The 18,889-nt window shown below is 40.2% G+C and overlaps 1 pseudogene; it reads right to left on the bottom strand.

Moving 5' to 3' along the window:
- Window positions 1-500: 500 nt before the first annotated feature.
- Window positions 501-8,478, bottom strand: LOC102971217 (annotated as a pseudogene).
- Window positions 8,479-18,889: the final 10,411 nt, after the last annotated feature.

Genomic DNA, 18,889 nt, shown 5'->3' with positions numbered 1-18,889 from the left:
TTTTGGGGGGGGTTGAGTTGTATAAGTTCTTTTTTCATTTGCATTTTATTCATTGCTTATGTTGCATATTCAAATACAATAAACCTCATTTTAAAAACGTAAGGCACATAAAAGTCTCTGTCCAAGGTCTATATTATTCTTTAAATTTCTGTTGGCTAATAAAGATATTCCCACTACAGAACTGGAGCTATCTAGAAATGCACATGATAAACTTTTTGCATGCAGGATACCTGAAATATTATTATATCTTACCTCATGACACAATTGAACAGTCTCAAATCAAATGTTTGTATGTGAATAATGATTATAACTATTGTTGTTATTTGCAAAACCTTAATCAGCTTATCCACATATGTACAGTCAGGTCCCCAAATGTTAATTATATAAAATCTAAAGGAAGAATAGTATCTACCTGCATCTGTGTTCCATTTCTTTAAAGGGAGATTTGGCATTTTTAGTCCTCCTTCCATGAGTCATGTTGCTACTTGCAAAGGCCAATGTTATACAGTGCTGAAGACCATGGATGGATACTGCTCATATGACACCTGAATCCAGCCATCCTGATCCATATCACAACACCTGAATATATCTGTCAACCCCTGCAAGATGATGCAGCCCTTGATGAAGTCATCAAGGGCCCCCATACTTGTATGTCACACTTGTGGATGAAGATGTCGTGAAACTGGTCAGAGGGCCCATACACTGAAAGTGCTTGCTTGAGCTCCTTCTTGTCAACCATCCTAGAGTGATTCCTGTTCATAAGTGTGGAAGACATTCTGCCAGTCTGTGATGTATTTCCAGATAACAGTGAACTCGCTGAAGGTCACACCAGCCTTGTTCTCTTGGTCAAACATAGATATCATTGACCTGACAGTCACTGGATTCAGTGGAATCCACGTGCCATTGGATAGTGCTTGCTGAAGTTCATTGTCCAGTATCATTTGGCTCCTATCTTTGTCAACCCTCTGGGAACCCTTTGGGAAAGCTCTGATCTGTCAGCACTACACCTCTGGCAGGGCGGGACGGAAGGACAGCAAGGGTAGGTGGTCATGGACCCAGGCATGGTTGGGATGAGACATGGGAGAAATTTTACATATTTTAAATACTAACCCTGTATTGGACATATCATTTGAAGGCAAATGCCTTCTCCCATTCAGTAAGTTGCCTTTTTGTTTTGTTGATGGTTTCCTCTGCTGTGCAGAAGCTTTTTTATTTTAATGTAGTCCCGATAGTTTATTTTTGCTTTCGCTTCCCTTGCTTCAGGAGACATGTCTAGAAAAATGTTGCCACTGCCAATGTCAGAGAAATTACTGCCTGTGCTCTCTTCTAGGATTTTTATGGTTTTAGGTCTCACATTTAGGTATTTGATCCATTTTGCGTTTATTTTTGTGTATAGTATAAGAAAGTAGTCCACTTTAATTCTTTTGCATGTAGCTGTCCAGTTTTCCCAACACCATTTGTTGAAGAGACTGCCTTTTTCCCATTACATATTCTTACCTCCTTTATCAAAGATTGACCATAAAATCATGGGTTTATTTCTGGGCTCCCAATTCTGTTCCGTTGATCTATGATACATATTTTTGTGCCAGTATCATTCTATTTTGATTACTACAACTTTGAAGTATATCTTGAGATCTGAGATTATGATAACTCCAGTTCTGTTCTTCTTTTTTCCTTTTTTTTTTAAAGACACGTGTACTTATTAAGTGCTTCAGCTTGTCACATTCTTTTTTAAAAAAATGTTTATTTCTTTTTGAGAGAGAGAAAGAGTGCATGCTCACAAGTGGGGGAGGCATAGAGAGAGAGGGAGACACAGAATCCGAAGCAGGCTCAGGCTCCAAGCTGTCAGCACAGGGCCTGGCACCGGGCTTGAACTCAACAAACTGTGAGATCACGACCCAAGCTGAAGTCAGACACTTAAACTACTGAGCGACCCAGGCCCCTTGTTCTTTTTCAAGGTTGCTTTGATTATTTGGGGTCTTTGTGGTTCCACACAAATTTTGGGATTATTTGTTCTAGCTCTATGAAAGCTGCTGTTGGTATTTTGACAGGGATCACATTAAATCTGTAGATTTCTTTGGGTAGTAGGGACATTTTAACAATATTTGTTCTCTCAATTCATGAGCATGGGGTATCTTTCTATTTATTTGGGTCCTCTTCAATTTCTTTCATTAATGTTTTATGGTTTTCAAAGTTTGGGTTTTTCATCTCCTTGGTTAAGTTTATTTCCGGGTATTTTCAGTGCAATTGTAAATGGGATTATTTTCTTTTTTTTTTAGGTTTATTTGTTTATTTTGAGAGAGAGAGTGAGAAGAGGCAGAAGGGGAGGGAAAGGGAATCCCAAGCAGGCTCCATGCTATCAGTGCACATCCCGACACAGGGCTCTATCTTACAAACAATGAGATTATGATCTGAGCCAAAATCAAGAGTTGGACGCTTAACCACCTGAGTCACCCAAGCACCCCAGGGTTATTTTCTTAATTTCTCTTTTTGCTACTTCAGTATTAGTATATAGAAATGTAACAATTTTTGTGTATTGATTTTGTATCCTGCAACCTTACTGAATTCATTTATCAGTTCTACCAGTTTTTTGGTGGGGTCTTTAGGGTTTTCTATATATAGCATCATGTCATCTGCAGATAGTGACCATTTTACTTCTCTCTTACCAGTTAGGATGTCTTTTATTTCTTTTTCTTGTCTGCTGTGGGTAGAACTTCTAGTACTATGTTGAGTAACAGTAGTGAGAGTAGACATCCTTGTCTGGTTCCTGATCTCTCTTATAGTTGATTTATTTCCTCTGATTTTTCTTTTTTTAAATTATTTATTTATTTTGAGGGGGGAGAGGGGCAGAGAAAGAGGGAGACAGAATCCCAAGCAGACTCTGCACAATGAGCATGCAGAGTGCGATGTGGGGCTCAAACTCAAGAAACTAAGATCATGACTTGAGCCCAAATCAAGAGTTGGACGCTTAACTAACTGAGCCATACAGGCACCCCTGCTTTTTGTTTTTAAAATCTTTTCTCTGCTTCTCATATTCGCATGTCCTCAGTTTCTTCTTTCTTACTGGTAGTGTTCCTATTCATAGCTAACAACAAACCTCACCAATTTTTATCAATTTTTGTTTTGTTCATCTGTTTATGTGTTTATTATTTCTACTGGCACATACTGTAATTTTTATGATTATGATTATTACTGAAGTATGTGGTTAAATTTGACCATATACTGGTTATTAAAGTTAAAATTATTTGGAGAATTAGTATGAACCATATGGTGATGATGGCTTCCTCCACTGAGAGTGTCATGGGTAGAACTATGTCCACCAAAAGTTAACATGCTGAAATTCTAACCCTCCATACTTCAGAATGTTAACTTACTTGGAAATAGGGTTATTGCAGATGTCATTAGTTAAGATGAGGTCATCTGGAATAGGATGGACCCCTAATACAATGTGACTGATGCCCTTAAAAGAGAAATTTGGATATAGATATGCACATAGGGGGAATGTCATGAAACGAGTGGAGTTGTGTTATCACAATCAAGAAAGTACCAGAAGCTAGGAGAGAGGCCTTCCCTAGAACTTTCAGAGAGAGCATGACTCTGTCAACACCTTGATCTCAGAACTCTGGCTTCACAAAGTATGAGACAGCAAGTTTCTATTGTTTAAGTCACCTAGTTTGTGGCAGCTAGTTTGACCTCATTGTGGCAGCTTCAGGATAAGAAAGTGTACTGCTTGCACTCTGGGTGGGGATAAAGAAACCCATGCCTTTGGCTGATGAGTATACCTTAGGCTTAGGAGCTGGTCCTCACAGGGTCATTTAGAATCTCTCTAGTGCTCCTCAACCACCTGGTAGATGGAGACAGTTCTTGACTCAGTGGTCAAAAACAATAGAGTTCAAGGGCAGCATAGAGTTCCCAATCTATGGGAAGACCCTTCAACTCTAGATTTAGCACTGATTTTCTGTTCTATGTACTGTCATATTTTACATATCTGTGTTTACAAACTCAGGGCATTGGTGAGTGACTCTTTCCCCTTCACTACTCAGTCTGAGTTAAAATATGCTTTCACAAAGATGCCTGGATACATTTATAGTTTAGTGAGCCAAATAGCTTTGTTTTCTAAAGGTAGGTCAACTGAAAGAAGAGTTCAATACACTCTTTCCAGCCAATTAAATATTTTTGAAAATAGCTCTTTAGTTAGGCAGTTTAACCTAAATTTTCAGAGAAATAGTGAGTAAGCTTAAAAGCAGATTAATAAAGCAAATAAACCATTCATTATAATTAAAGACTTTATTGATTGAAACTTGACTTATATTGTTAACTTAATTCTAGATTTTATTGTGGCTTGAGCAGAATGTTTTCTCAAATTGTTCTGACTTTCCCTAGTCATCAGGCTAACTTCTAGACTGCTTTTTTCCACCTTGCATGCATCATCCATATTCAATCATAAATGTCTATTTATATAATTCTTAATACCAGATCTTGAATTAAAAGCAAAAATAATGGTGATTGTTTATATGTATAGAATGCCTTCCAGTACACAAGGCACTTTATATAACAGAAGCTTTCCTAAACCACTTTCACATATACAGTCTACTAGATGAAGAAAACTTTTCATTTATTTCTGGGCACACTGAGGACCAGGGACTAGTAGGCCCCTTGTCAGCAACCTGGTCACCTTTATGCCCCACAGTGGAGGAATTTGTACCAAGTTCTCTGTGCCCTCAAAACTGTTTAAGTGAGGAGTACTTGTTATTGTAATTGTATGATTTAGATAAATGTTATATAAATCAGTGACATAGGAGTGCAAAAAAGAGAATTGTGTCTATAAAATCTAAATCTTCAGAAGGACCACAAAAGACAAATCACATCAAAAATCAATCTGAGGTGTGCCCGGGTGGCTCAGTTGGTTAAGCATCCGACTTCAGTTCAGGTCATGGTCTCACGGGTCATGAGTTCGAGCCCTGCATCAGGCTCTGTGCTGACAGCTCAGAGCCTGGAGCTTGCTTTCAGATTCCGTGACTCCTGCTCTCTTTGCCCCTCCCCTGCTCACACACACTCTCTCTCTCTCAATAATAAATAAAAAACATTAAAAATTTTTAAAAAATCAACTTGAAATTGGTTGTGGAACAGACATCATAAAAAAAATTGAGAGACAAATCTGGAAGAATTCTTCCCAGGTCGCTTTTCAAATGCTTTAAATTGTTACTTTAACTTTAAAGACACACAATAGAAATCATAGACAATACACTTTATGAATGTTTCACCAAGGAAAGAAGATTCATCTTCAATGACACAGTCAGGCTATGGTTGGCAGAATAATATTCCCACCCCTATCATCAAAGTTATCCACATCCTAATCCTCCAACCCTGTGAGTATGTTACCTCATATGGCAAAGGGGGTCTTCCAGATGTGATTAAATTAAGGATCTTGAGATGGAGAGATTATCCTGGTCTATCCAGTTTGATCCAAGGTAACCCCAGTGGTCCTTGTAAGTGGAAGGGAGATAGTAGAGTCACAGTCCGAGAAGGAGATGTAATGAGGGAAACAGAGGCTGGAGGGGTGATTGCTGGCTTTGAAGCTGGGAAGGTACCATGAGCCAAGGAATGTGAGGGACCTCTAGAAGCTGGAGAAGGCAAGGAACAGATTCTTCCCTGAAGCCCCCATGGGAGGCTTCCCTGTAGCCCTGCAGCCCTACAGACACCTTGCTTTCAGCCCAGTGAGATCCATTTTGGACTTCTGACCTCCGGAATTAGAAGAACAATTTTTTATCCTTTTAAGCCACTGTGCTTGTGGTAACTTGTTACAGCAGCAATAAGAAATTAATTCACATAATTTTTTGAAGTTCGTTTATCCACATATGTATAATAAGTGTACATTCATGTTTGAAATTAAAATTAAATCATTATAGTGTGTACGTATCACTTTTTAACAATTTCCAATTTACCCAACTTTTTGGTTAATTGACCAACCACAGGCTCCAATTTTTTTTTTTTTTTGAGTGACAGGACTATTATTCTATGTGGTAACTCATTTTATCCACAGTTTTGTGAAGTCCATATCACAATTGCTTTCAAAGTTCTAGTTTTGTCTTTGTCTCTGGCTTTCTGATTGGGGTGGAGGAAGTCATTTAATTTTCTTCTTATTTTCATTTATGAAAACTGGGGGCTTGGACTTTTACACTCAAACAGTGTATGATTTAAAAACTTTCATCAAATAATCTCACTTATCTTCTCTCACCTGTTTAATTTGTAGCTGAAACCCTTGGGTTTATCTGTGCTTTAGCTCTGATTTAACTTGAAATTAAAGTCCGTGTGCTTCACAGCTGCTGGCTGCCCTTAACCAGGGACTTACAACTGAAATGTTTGAAGAACAGTGGAGTCAAGAGACCAGGATTTCAGATCTGATTGACACTAACTAGCTGGGTGTCCTTTGACAAATCTTTTAATCTCTCTGGGCCTTAGTTTTTTCATTTATAAATTATGAAGTTGGAGTCAATAATTTTTAAAGTCTTTTTTAGCTTTACAATTTTATGACTCCATAATTTAATTCTAGAAAAATTCGGCTGTAAGAAATGCTAAATTTCTCATCAAGGTGGGAAGAAAAATATTGTGGTTTGTAGGATATGCATGCATGTTCCTGTATATTCCTATGAATATCTTTTCCAAGAAGTTGAAAACATGTATTTACAGTCTGTAATTTACCTAATTTCCCCCCCCCCCCCTTATCATACAAATCTAAAAACTACATTTAGACACAAATGCCTTTTTGTTGGAATGACCTTGTCTTAGCCATGGATACATCCTGCAAGACACAGCAAGTTCCCACTCAGTTACGGACATTGAGCTCAGTACTAGAAAAGCTCCAACATGTCACATAGGAGGAATCAGACTTCAAGACAGATCCATTCTAGTATTACCTGATAAGTGCTGTCACAGAAGGTAGTACAAAATACAGAATATGGGCAAGGGAAGAAGTGGTTAATCTCGTCTGTAGTAGTGACAAAAAAGGTTTTTGCACCTTTTTGAACAAAGGCTTTTTGACCCACAAGATGCATCCTGAAGGTTCTAAAAAATAAAAAGCAAGTTTGGGGGTTGGGAGAGTATTTCAGTCATAGAAAATAGCCTGTTCCAAATGCAGGGGTGTGAAAGGCATGGCATAATTGGAAAAAAAGGTGAAAATTTCATCATGTTTAAATAGAGAGCATGTGTGATAAAGGACTGGGAAAGTGCATAGAAGATAAGACAGAAAAAGTGCAAGCTGTTTTCTACCAAGCTAGAGGTGACTGACAAGAAATCAGCAAGTGTCTTCCTGGTGAAATGACATGATCAGGTGTTATTTATAAAGGGATAATTCTAGGGACGCCTGGTGACTTGGTCGGTTAAGTGTCTGACTTTGGCTCAGATCATGATCTCACCGTTCATGAGTTCGAGCCCTGCGTCAGGCTCTGTGCTGACAGCTCAGAGCCTGGAGCCTGCTTCAGGTTCTGTGTCTCCCTCTCTCTCTACCCCTCCCCTGCTCACACTCTGTCTCCCTCTGTCTCAAAAATAAATAGTAAACATTAAACAATTTTAAAAAAATAAAGTGATAATTCTAGCAGGTATTGGGCAGGTGCAGACTCAGTGCGGGAGGCTTTGTAGAAGGAAAGGGGAGAGGAAACTTCAAGAGATAGTGAACATTGAATTAAAGCAGTGCTAGCAGCCATTTCAGAAAAAGAAGCCATTGGCTTTTATAAACGGGTATTCTTTCCCAAAGCACTGCCCCCTACCCCAGCAAGGGCTTCCAGGTCACAGACCAAGTCTTAGTTTATTCACCAGAACGGTACCTGAAGAATATTTTACAATACAGAGCTCCTGACCATCAACACCGGTAACACAAAACACATGTATTTTAAAAACACATGTAAACAGAATTTACAAGGATCAATGGATTATAAAGTGGTTTCTTATTCCCTCTCAAGGCTATGAATACATTGTGAAATCTAGGGCAGTTAAATACTGTATTTAAATTCGGATATGGTATTTACATATGTTACTTATTCTTTTTATAAAGATATGCCCTAGCGAAATTTAATCAGCCTTTGCAAGTTTATATACTGTGTCTGTTGGAAAAATATTTTAAATTAAGCTGTTGCTTTAACCTGACTAAATTGTCCAACCGACCTTACTGGCAAAGGGATGTATTAGAATCAGGTTTCACTACGAGTGACAGAAAATTCAAATAACAATGGCTAAAACAGATAGAATTTCGTCTCCTAGATAAATAAATATGATATGTTAACACAAAACTGGGAGTAGATTCAGCAGTCATCAGAAACTGAGGCTCCTTCTATCTTACTGCTCTGCCGTCCTTAGTCCATGACGTCCACTACATGATTCAAGATAGCTGCTAGTGCTCCAAGTATCATTTTCTCCTTTACCAGTAGGAAGGAGGAAAGAATGTAGACACATGTACCTCTTTAAGGACTTCTCAGATCTCATGCGTGTAGCAAGGTTGGTGAAAAATATAATCATTATTCTAGATTGCATCGTTTTGACTAAAAATTGGAGAGTCTATAAGGAAGATGAGACAGTATGTATTAAAAGATAACTAGCAGTCTCTGCTGGAAAGGGACACAGGACCTAGTGTGGAAACAAAGCAGGGTCAAAATTAATTGCTTTAGTAATCCAAATGATCATTTGGTGACCAGTTCCATAATTACAAAAAAAAAAAAAAATTCTTGGTAGTTTGGATACAAACTGCCTAGGAGATACATTAGCTGGGAGATTGGGAACTGAATGGTTTGACTGTTCCAACTTTCTCATCTTGCTTATATATATGGCATATATTTTTCTAAAAAAATGACAGTGGGTTGGTATGGCAGTTTGTCTCCAAGATGGCTGCCATAAATTCCTTCCTTCTATATATATATACAGATGGAGAACTCTTAAATTATTTGTGTTCTTTGGGGAAAAGAGAGATGATTGGTGATTTATATTCTTTTGGTGTTAAATATTTTATATTATTACATCACCTAACACCCTTGCCAACACTCACTCACCAACCACCACCCTCTGTGGCACCCCTCCTTCTTCTAGACTGATGAACATCATGCCCTGATGCTATCCCAGGTGCCTGGTGTCACCAAGCTCTGCTCACTTCAAAGGACAATTGCTGTTCCAACACCATTTTCTTCCACTTCATACTGTTTCCCCCCCCGGGGAAAAACCAAACATCTTATAAATAAATTGGCACTTCTGGATAAAGAAGTACTCATGTTTGATTGGTCATATCTCTCTCTCTCAGGTCATGTGTAAGCTTGTGCCTAGGCTTGTGCCCACCAGAAAGGTGTTAGTGACTCAAATCAGAGACTGGGGAGGCTGGTTATGGGACATGACTTTGGAGTGTCAGGGCCTCATAGTGCCCTTAAATAGTTTTTCATGAGGTAAGGTGGGGGTCACTTTCCTGCTTGAACATAGCGCTGGCACGTATGTAACACCCTACAGATTAGGTAAGCGCTATTAGAATTTTCAAATGGGGAAGAAAAGTAAAACATTAAAATGAGAATTGTAGGTGTGGCAGTTTGTCTTCCAGATGGCTGCTGCCATCAATTCCTTCCCTCCCTATAGGATCAAACCATCCCTTCATGGAGGGGTGGAGTCTGTTCCTCCCTCCCCATTGGATCTGGGCTGGACTTAGAGACCTGCTTGATCACTGAATGAAACCTGGAAGGTTCTACCTGGGCCTTGGGAATGCTTGCTTTTGAAAGGCTTATTATGAGGAGAGCAGATGTAAGAAGTGTGACTGTCCTGTGACCGCCATGCTGTGAAAAGCCCAAGCTATGTGCAGAGGTCCTGGAGGAGGAGATTCTGGGTGGGGAATGAGGGACTGACTATGTGCATGAGGAAGCCTTCTTAGAAATGGATCCTCCAGACCACCCACCCCAGCTGAGACCACATGGATCAAGATAAACCATCCAGCCACACCCTTCTCACATTCCTGACCCACAAAATTGTTGAGTAAAATAAAATTAGTGTCTTAATCCCTTAAATTAATCCTTAAATCCCTTAAATCCCTAAGTGGCATAAATAGATAACTGAAAAAGTAGGTTAAAGAAAGAATATAATACGGGGAAAGAGGGATGGAAGATAAGCAAGAGGTAAAATAAGGTTGAAGGATTCAAAAGAATGTAGAAAGCTGTGAAGTCTTTGGTATGAAGCTGAATTTCAATAAACGAGAAGGCCAGGTGATAGAGAGCCGGATCCATAAAGACAAAGTAGAAGAACTGTCTAAGAAAAGCACGTTAACATAAAGAAAGACACTCCCAAAAGGAAAATAAGAATCTCAGGAAGAGGGAGAATTTGACTTGCATTGCAAAAAATCTGGTCATACCCCAGAAGAATTGTGTAAAAACCAAAAATGTGTAATATGAAAGGGAAGCTAGGAGAAAGAAAGAAAAATCTCATTGATGCCAACGTTCACATTGGATAAGTAACATCTATATATTGAAGGTGCATATGCGCTAGAAGTTGGTGGTTTATAGGTGGAGGAGACATAATTCTTGCCTTCATAGAGCTCACAAACATATTACATCAAATTTTTGTCCTAAATGACAACACAGTAACCCCTCCCATTATGAAGAAATACTGGAACCTCTAGTTGGTAGAGAATAATAACATTTCTGCATGGTTAATATGAAGCCATATCCTTAAGAAGACTGACCTATGAGGGAGCTGTAGAAAAGCCAAGCCTGGAAGCTAAATCCTGACAATTGGAATGATCCTAATACAGGGCCATGCCTTTTAGGAAACCTAAGTTAAAGTTTGTTGGTAATTGATGATGAGAGTTCAACACTGGATACTATCATAAGGAAGTTACTCAATGAGCTGAAGGGGAGCCTGGTATTACTTTTTTTAAAAAAGAGAAGAGAGGATTAAATAAGAAATACAGAAATGTATCTTGATTCTTGTATTTCTGAAGGAATACAGGGCTCTGTATATCCTGTATATATCCTCTGTATATCTTGGGCTCTATCTTAAAAACCTTAGGATATCTCTTGTCAAGAATCTCATAGTAAATATTATAGTGTATTGCTAGGAGCGCAAAAGCTACCCAGACTTACCTTCCTTCATTTAAAAACAAAATTGATTTGGATCTTCCCATTCACGGTTAAATTTACTGAAAGTGGGGTCTTTCCATTTTGCAATGTAATGGGGGAGTAGATTTTTTAAACAGTCAAGATTTACACCACCAGTAAAGAACAAAAAAAGATACAGTCTCTGATGCTCCTAATCATTTGGCAGTTTTAGCCAGTTTCTTGCAGTGACCATATTTTTGCTTCCCTGTAACTCAGCCTAATCTGTTTTACAAACTTTTGTTCACTCCCACCTTCCCCCCTTCACTCCACCCATGGCCAATGTCCCTTTACCTGTGGCATTTTACACTTGAGGAGAGCTGCTAACAGTTGACAACAAAAGGACCGCTAATCGCACCAATTAAGAGGTGTGAATGTCACCCGTTACCTACCAGCTTTGTTACTGAACATGTTAATTAGTAATTGTACAGGTGCAGACTTTTAAGTTTACAAGGTTAACACTGATGCACAGCTTTGTTTTGGCTGTTTGTTTAAATATTGAAAAATCATGGGTAAAGGGCTGGTCTGTGTTGAAGAATGAACAGATGTCATTGCTGTACTTTCTCAGACAGAAAATCCTTAGACCGACTTAAAGCAATAAAAGTGACCTTCCAAGAAGTGATTCTCTGTGGTCAGTCTATCAAAGAGTACGTGTTATTGGTTTTCTTGCCCCCCGTGGAAGAGCGAGGAACTTGCCTTCACAGGACTGTGGAACTCTACTGGAATGTCATTTGAAGGCACTATACTAGAAGCATGTAGAGTTCATTAAGAGAAAATCCCCTAAAGGTGTTTTCAGTAAGCCCAAAGTTTCTATATATTGATCTTTCTGAAGGCTTTACTCATTCATTGAGTCAGTGTTATAGATAGATCTTGTAGACTTCTTTTTAAAAAAGTTTTGACTAATAAAACACCTGGATGAGGGAATCTGTCTCAGAATCACATACTATCAATTTGATAAGAACCAAGGGATCACCCTGACTAGCCTCTGATTAGGGAAAGTAACAGAAATTCATTTTACAGGGAGGAAACCTGAGGTCCTAGGCATGACATGACTTGCCTGAGTCCATTAAACCAAGATTAACCTCAGTTTGCAGAGTGAGGTAGATATTTGGGAAGAGCTAACCTTCAATTGTTCTCTAGCAGAATGAGTAATTCCTGAGGAACTGGTAATTTTTAGCTTGTCCTCAAGCCTACTGAAATATCTTTGCTCTTTCCATGCATCTGTAAGAGCAACTGTTGTTTTCAGTCATTCAACGGGAAAGTGTGCGGTAAGGGCCTCTTCTATTTTTGTGGTAGACTCCACAACAAATAAAGAACGTCTCTCTGGCTCCTTGGAACCAAAACTGCAAGGTTTTGAGAACTGCTGTGCAATGGCAAAACTAGTTGATTGGTTTGGGACCAGTGCCCAGACCACATTTAAGGGAGTTGATGTAGGTCCTGGGTGACCAGGACCCCCTTGCCCCCTAGTGATGTGTCTCACTAGTTATCTGCCTTACTTCGAGGGGGAAAGTGAAGGTATGAATAGCAGGATGTCCAGGCATATGGGCTGCCCTTCTCTGTGAACACAGGGCATAAATCTAACTTTTTATCCATGATTAAACAAACGAACGCACTCCAAATTTTTAGCATGTGCCTGGCTCATTGTAAATGCTCAAGAAATGGTAGCCATTATTGTTAGCAGTTTATTAGCCTCTGGGGACATTTGCATCTTACATTTAATAACCATAAAAATAACTAACATTTGCATTGGACGTTAGCCTTTTCTTTTTCATGAAGCTGGGACTCTTTTCTTCCCTTCATTTTGCATTTAAAATTCAGTTTTAGGTTCTGGTTGTTTTGCAAAGACATGAAATGTATAGTGTAGAAAACTGTAAAAATTTATGTCTTATAGTTAAAAATCTATAATCCTGCCTCTCGAGGATAACTGTTATTAACACCTGGGTATGTTACTTTAAGCACTATATTCTATACATGCATAAACATTTAAAAAAATTAAAGTGGGAATTGATTATGCAAGCTGGTTTAGAAGCTATATTTTCATTTATAGCTGTATTTAAAACATTTTTCTTTAAAAATATGTTTTTATTTCCATTGCAGTTTTTGTTAGCTGAATATTCCTTTGTGTGGCTTTTCCATAATTTAACAGATTTTCTATTTTTGCATATATTGTTTGTTTCTAATTTTTCATAACTATAAGATACTGTAATGAGTAACATCCTTGTGGCTAAGTTTCTTTAGATAAAATTTTTAAAAATTGTTTTAATGTTTTATTTATTTTTGAGACAGAGACAGAGCATGAGCGGGGGAGGGCAGAGAGAGAGGGAGACACAGAATCTGAAGCAGGCTCCAGGCTCTGAGCTGTCAGCACAGAGCCCGACGCAGGGCTCGAACTCATGGACCACGAGATCATGACCTGAGCTGGAGTCGGACGCCCAACCGACTGAGCCACCCAGGCACCCCTAGATAAAATTTTAAATGTAGAATTTTTAGGTTAATATACACATATTAGTATCAATTGCTGCATAATGAATTATCTCAGACTTAGCTCAAAACACCACACTTTCATGAGCTCAGTTGCTATGGGTCAACAGTTTGGATGTGACTTAGCTAGTGTATCTTCAAGGCACCAGTGAAGGTGTCAGTCATCAGTGCGGGTTGTGGTCTCACCAGAGGCTGTGCTTGGAAGTATCCACTTCCAAATTCACTCAGATTGTTGGAAGAATCCATTTCCTTACTGTTTTAGGACCAAAAGCCCCTGTTGGCTATAGGCTAGAGGATGCCTTCAGCTCCTAGAGATAGCTGAAAGTTCACTGCCATTTGGCCTCCTAACAGAGGCAGCCCCCGGCATGGCAGTTTGCTTCTTTAAGCCAACAAGAGAAACATACTCCAGCAAGACACATGTGAAAATCTTATGTAACATAATCATGTAATCACATGTATCCTCCCCCTCTTTTTTTTTCTGTATTCATTCTATTGGCTGGACATAAATTACAGGTCCCATGATACTCCGGGGAGGGCATGACATAAGGGCATGAACACTCAGAAGCAGGGTCATGGGGGTCATCCTAACTATTTGTCCACTATAGTACATGTTTAAAACTTTTATGAATATAACCAAACTGAAATATATCTGTATTAGCACAGAATTAGTGTGACCTTTTTTCTATCACATTGGTTAATTTCTATATCATCATTAAAAAAAAAGAAATTACCAATTTGATAGAAATTGTGATACATTTTTATTTGAATATATTTGTTTATAATTGAAAATAAATGTATAGTCCTATGTTCTTTGGTTATGTGTACATTTCTGTTTTGAGAATTGCCTTCCATGTCCCCTGGGTAGAATATTAACATTGTTTATTGTTATACTTGTTGCAAGTATTTTTCTCCCATATGTCTGCTGATCTTTGTTTTTTGGGGAGGGAATATTTAGGAATATGACTTATTGTATTGTAGTTAAATCAGACATTCTTTACCTTCTTGGTATTTCATTACCACCACATAGAGTGTTTTCCTGCCCCAGGATTACAGAAATATTCTAAAATATTAAAAACAAAATTGTAAGGTAATCTCATGATTATTTTTTCATTTATATTTAATCTATCTGATATATGAAATAAATTCATTATTATTATTTATCACAAATGGTTGGTAAATTTCTAGAAGCTTATAAAAGACTAAAAATCCCAAAGGACCTTAAGCTTAAAGAATTTTTAGCATCCTGAGGGGCATATGGAATAGATATTTATTTAGAAATGGGAGCTTAGGGGCGCCTGAGTGGCTCAGTTGGTTGAGCATCCAATTCTTGATTTTGGCTCAGGTCATGATCCCAGGATTGAGCCCCGCATTGGGCTCTTCACTGAGCATGGAGTCTGCTTAAGATTCTCTCTCTCTCTTGCTCTCTCTCTCCTCCCCCCACCTTCCTCCTCTCCCCCCTCTCCCCCAGGCTTGTACACTCTCTCTCTCTCAAATAATAATAATAATAATAATAATAATAATAATAATAAAATGGGAGCTTAATCCTTCTTGTGGTACCTGCCTGCTCTATATGCTTTAAGGCCCCTCTGATATGCCATGAGTTTAGTTTTTGTCTGTGAATGTAGCAGAGGGGTGGTGTAATAAACCTCAGAGTGGTCACTGTGAGGTCAATCTGACAAAGTGTGGATGACTTTCCACTGGTCCCTCCTATTCTAGTATGGCAGAATCTGCTAACTATTCTACGAAGTGACTTATTCCTCTTTTTAAAAAAAATTTTCTTAATGTTTTTTATTTATTTTTGAGAGAGAAAGAGAGGGAGAGCATGAATGGGGGTAGGAGGCAGAGAGAGAGGGAGACACAGAATTTGAAGCAGGCTCTAGGCCCTGAGCCTCAGCACAGAGCCTGACGTGGGGCTTGAACTCACAAGCTGTGAGATCATGACCTGAGTCAAAGTCGCATGTTTAACCAAAGTTGAATGTTTAACCGACTAAGCACCCAGGCGCCCCTCTCCCCTCCTTCCTCTTAAAAACAAAACCTCTTGAGTTGTAGCAGGATTCATGAACAACCATTTATAGTCTACATTTCCCAACTTCCCTTGCAGCCATTCATGGCCATATGACTAAGATTAGGCCAAGGGATGTGAGTGAAAGTTATGTGTACAATTTCCTGCTTACATACTTAAAGAGACTTTTTCTTGATGCTTTTTTCATTTTCTTTTGTGCCGGAACATGCATGTGCAAGAGATTCGCTTTGCCCATAAAGGCAAAGGCAACACTGTAGGGCTTTGGATCTCATTGTGCTGTCTCCAAACCATCAGCATAAACATCCCATGAGAACTTGTTAGAAATGCAGGTTTTTTTAATGTTTATTTTTGAGGGATAGAGTGTGAGCGGGGGAGGGGCAGAAAGACAGGAAAACACAGAATCTGAAGCAGGCTCCAGGCTCTGAGCTCTCAGCACAGAGCCCGATGTGGGGCTCGAACTCGTGAACCGAAAAATCATGACCTGAGCCGAAGTTGATACTTAACTGACTGAGCCACCCAGGAGCCCCAGAAGTGCAGATTCTTGGGTCAAACCTTTACCTAATGAATCAGAAACTCAGGTGGGCTCAGAGAGCCCTCCAGGTGATTCCGATGTCCTAAAGCAGGGACTGACAAACTATGGCCTGTGGGCCAAAATCACTGGGGCAGCCTGATTTGGTACAGCTGGTGAGCTAAGAATGGTTTCCATATTTTTGAAGAGTTGCCACAAGAAGAACGACAAATAAAAACAAGGAATCTTTAATTGAGACTACATGTGGGCTGCAAAAACTAAGATATTTACTCTATGGTCCTTTACAGAAAAATGTTACCAACCTCTACATGGAAGTGTCAGAACTACTGTCAGAGGAGCTGCTAAATTAATGAGATGGGAGGAACTTAGATTCAAATAATTTTGTGGATTCAAATAATTTTGCTCGTCAGTATGGCCAGTTTATCTCAGGACTGCTAGGCAAAGGAAGAATTAGCTGTGTCCTAAGTGACCCACATGTATGTGGGGTCTCATTGTTACGGCAGCCGAGCCCATACCCTAACTAATGGTTATTTTACCATTTGTTTTTACCCTAACAGGTAAGAAGCTGTTAGGTAATACGCTGATCTCCCTTTCCACACCTGTTAGCCGGTGGTCTGCAACTTGGTTTTTTTTTTTTTTTTTTCAACGTTTTTAATTTATTTTTGGGACAGAGAGAGAGACAGAGCATGAACGGGGGAGGGGCAGAGAGAGAGGGAGACACAGAATCGGAAGCAGGCTCCAGGCTCCGAGCCATCAGCCCAGAGCCTGACGCGGGGCTCGAACTCACGGACCGCGAGATCGTGACCTGGCTGAAGTCGGACGCTTAACCGACTGCACCACCCAGGCGCCCTGCAACTTGTTTTTAGTCTCCCACATTACGTCTTTCCTAGTGGCTGTTTAAAGATTCAGATGTTAGGTTCACCTAACAATCTTCCACATAACTTGAGCCCCAGAGGCTTCAGAAAAGTTCAAGGTCAAATTCAGTCTACCTGGCTGATGATACAAATGTTTTCTATTACGATAATTTCTTCAGAATAATCAGTAATCTCATAATCAGTAATCTTGTCTTTACATATCCTTATTCTGATATATTGGTTTAGAATGGTTGGTGTATCAGCGCTGAACAAACCGTCATGACCTGTTTTCTGGCTGATGCAAACAGATTCACCCTTGTAAAAAATACACTGAGTGGCATTAGCTCTTAATAGATAGGATTTAATGGTAGTATCTGCAGCTGTCGGCTGTGGGATTTCTTTTTAAGAGCGCAGTTATGATTTAGGCCAGACACATAAGACTATTGCAATTAGGGAGGTAACTAAAAAGGTTTAAATGACCTTGTAGGGAGAGGGGTCTGTATTCCCAGCTGCGCTCCCAGTGCCGGCTAAGCATCCTGTCTAGATCGGGAGATGGTGCAACACCCCAGCCTTGGAAAGCATATCAGAGGGGAAGGAAGGGAAAGGGTGGTTTGAACTACAAAGTTCAGTTGGCAAACACAGCTCTTCTCTGTCTCTCTGGAAATTTATAAGCCAACTAGCAAGCAAGGTGGCAAAGCCGGGTTTCCAGTGGGAGCAGTGTGTCCCGAGGTAAGACACTGCACACAGAAACTGAGCTCGGGTTTGGGGCAATCGGTGGGTGAGTGGGCAGAAGAAGAGGGTTGGGTTTGCAGGGACAGGCAATGGCTTCGCAGCACTTCATAAGCGCAGTTGTGGCCACAGGCTCGCTCGTGTCATTTTGTACGCAGTAATGAAGCCTGACGAGAGGTCTCCTGCTTGCCGATAGCCGGCTGTTGTCCTAAAAATGCAAACCATCGCCTCAGGCCATGGAATCGGGAACAGGCAGAGGACAGAGGCTCCGGCTGGGCCTCCCACTGCTAGCTCTCCCTTCAGCACTCCCGACTTGGACAGAGAAAGCTGGTCTTTACCCTTGTACATAAGGACACAGAAGAAAGGGATTTTTTAAGGTGTCCCAGAGGCCGATGGTTTTAATCCAGACTTTTTGCTGAGCAGATATTAAAGATGGGGGAGGGGGGATGGCTACCACCAATCCTCACGTCCCCATGTGTTTTCTCATGCAAAATAAGCTTTTTGAACTTGAAAGCTGCATTTTCGCTTAGTTCCCCAGTGCCCCCCTCTCCCCCCTCCACCTCTATCCTCTTTGTTTTCTCCATAGAGTAGGCAAGTAAATCGGACCCTCCCTTAGCAAGTCTTTTAACTATGGCTCATTAATAATCGATGGGCCTGGCGAACGCAGGGGTTCACAGCTCCGGGGGCGAGGCAGCCGCAGACCCCGCGCCACGTGGGAGACCCCGGCCTAGAGGAAGCCCCCGGGCCGAGGCTGGCGCTGCGGGGCCGCTGATCTGGAGGCTGCGCCTAGACCCGCAGATCCACGGAAAGCAGGCCAGGTCCGGGGCTGCCTGCCTGGACCGAGCTTAGCTATGCAAACCGAGTCGTCCCTTTCCGCAGTGTTTGTTGTTTGTTTTTGTTTTGAAATGCTGCCTTCCTGCTTCCCCAGCAGCCTGCCGGTCCTAAGACTGCAAAGACTTCCTTGACTTGGGGAAAGGCAAATTTTGAGTGGTAACTTGTCCCCCATTGGCTCTGAGGGTCTTTGTTGCCCACTGCTCGTATTTCAGAAGCCCTCCTCCTATCTCTTGTCAGTCTCCTTGGAAGCAAACCCTGAAGTTGGGAAAAAAAAAAATGCATGCTGTTTCCTTGTGTTTTTAGGCATCTATTATTTCTATGGAATTCT

The sequence above is a fragment of the Panthera tigris genome, chromosome F2, assembly GCF_018350195.1.
Source record: "Panthera tigris isolate Pti1 chromosome F2, P.tigris_Pti1_mat1.1, whole genome shotgun sequence".
NCBI classification, from domain to species: domain Eukaryota; kingdom Metazoa; phylum Chordata; class Mammalia; order Carnivora; family Felidae; genus Panthera; species Panthera tigris.
This window is presented reverse-complemented; position numbering and strand designations above follow the sequence as displayed.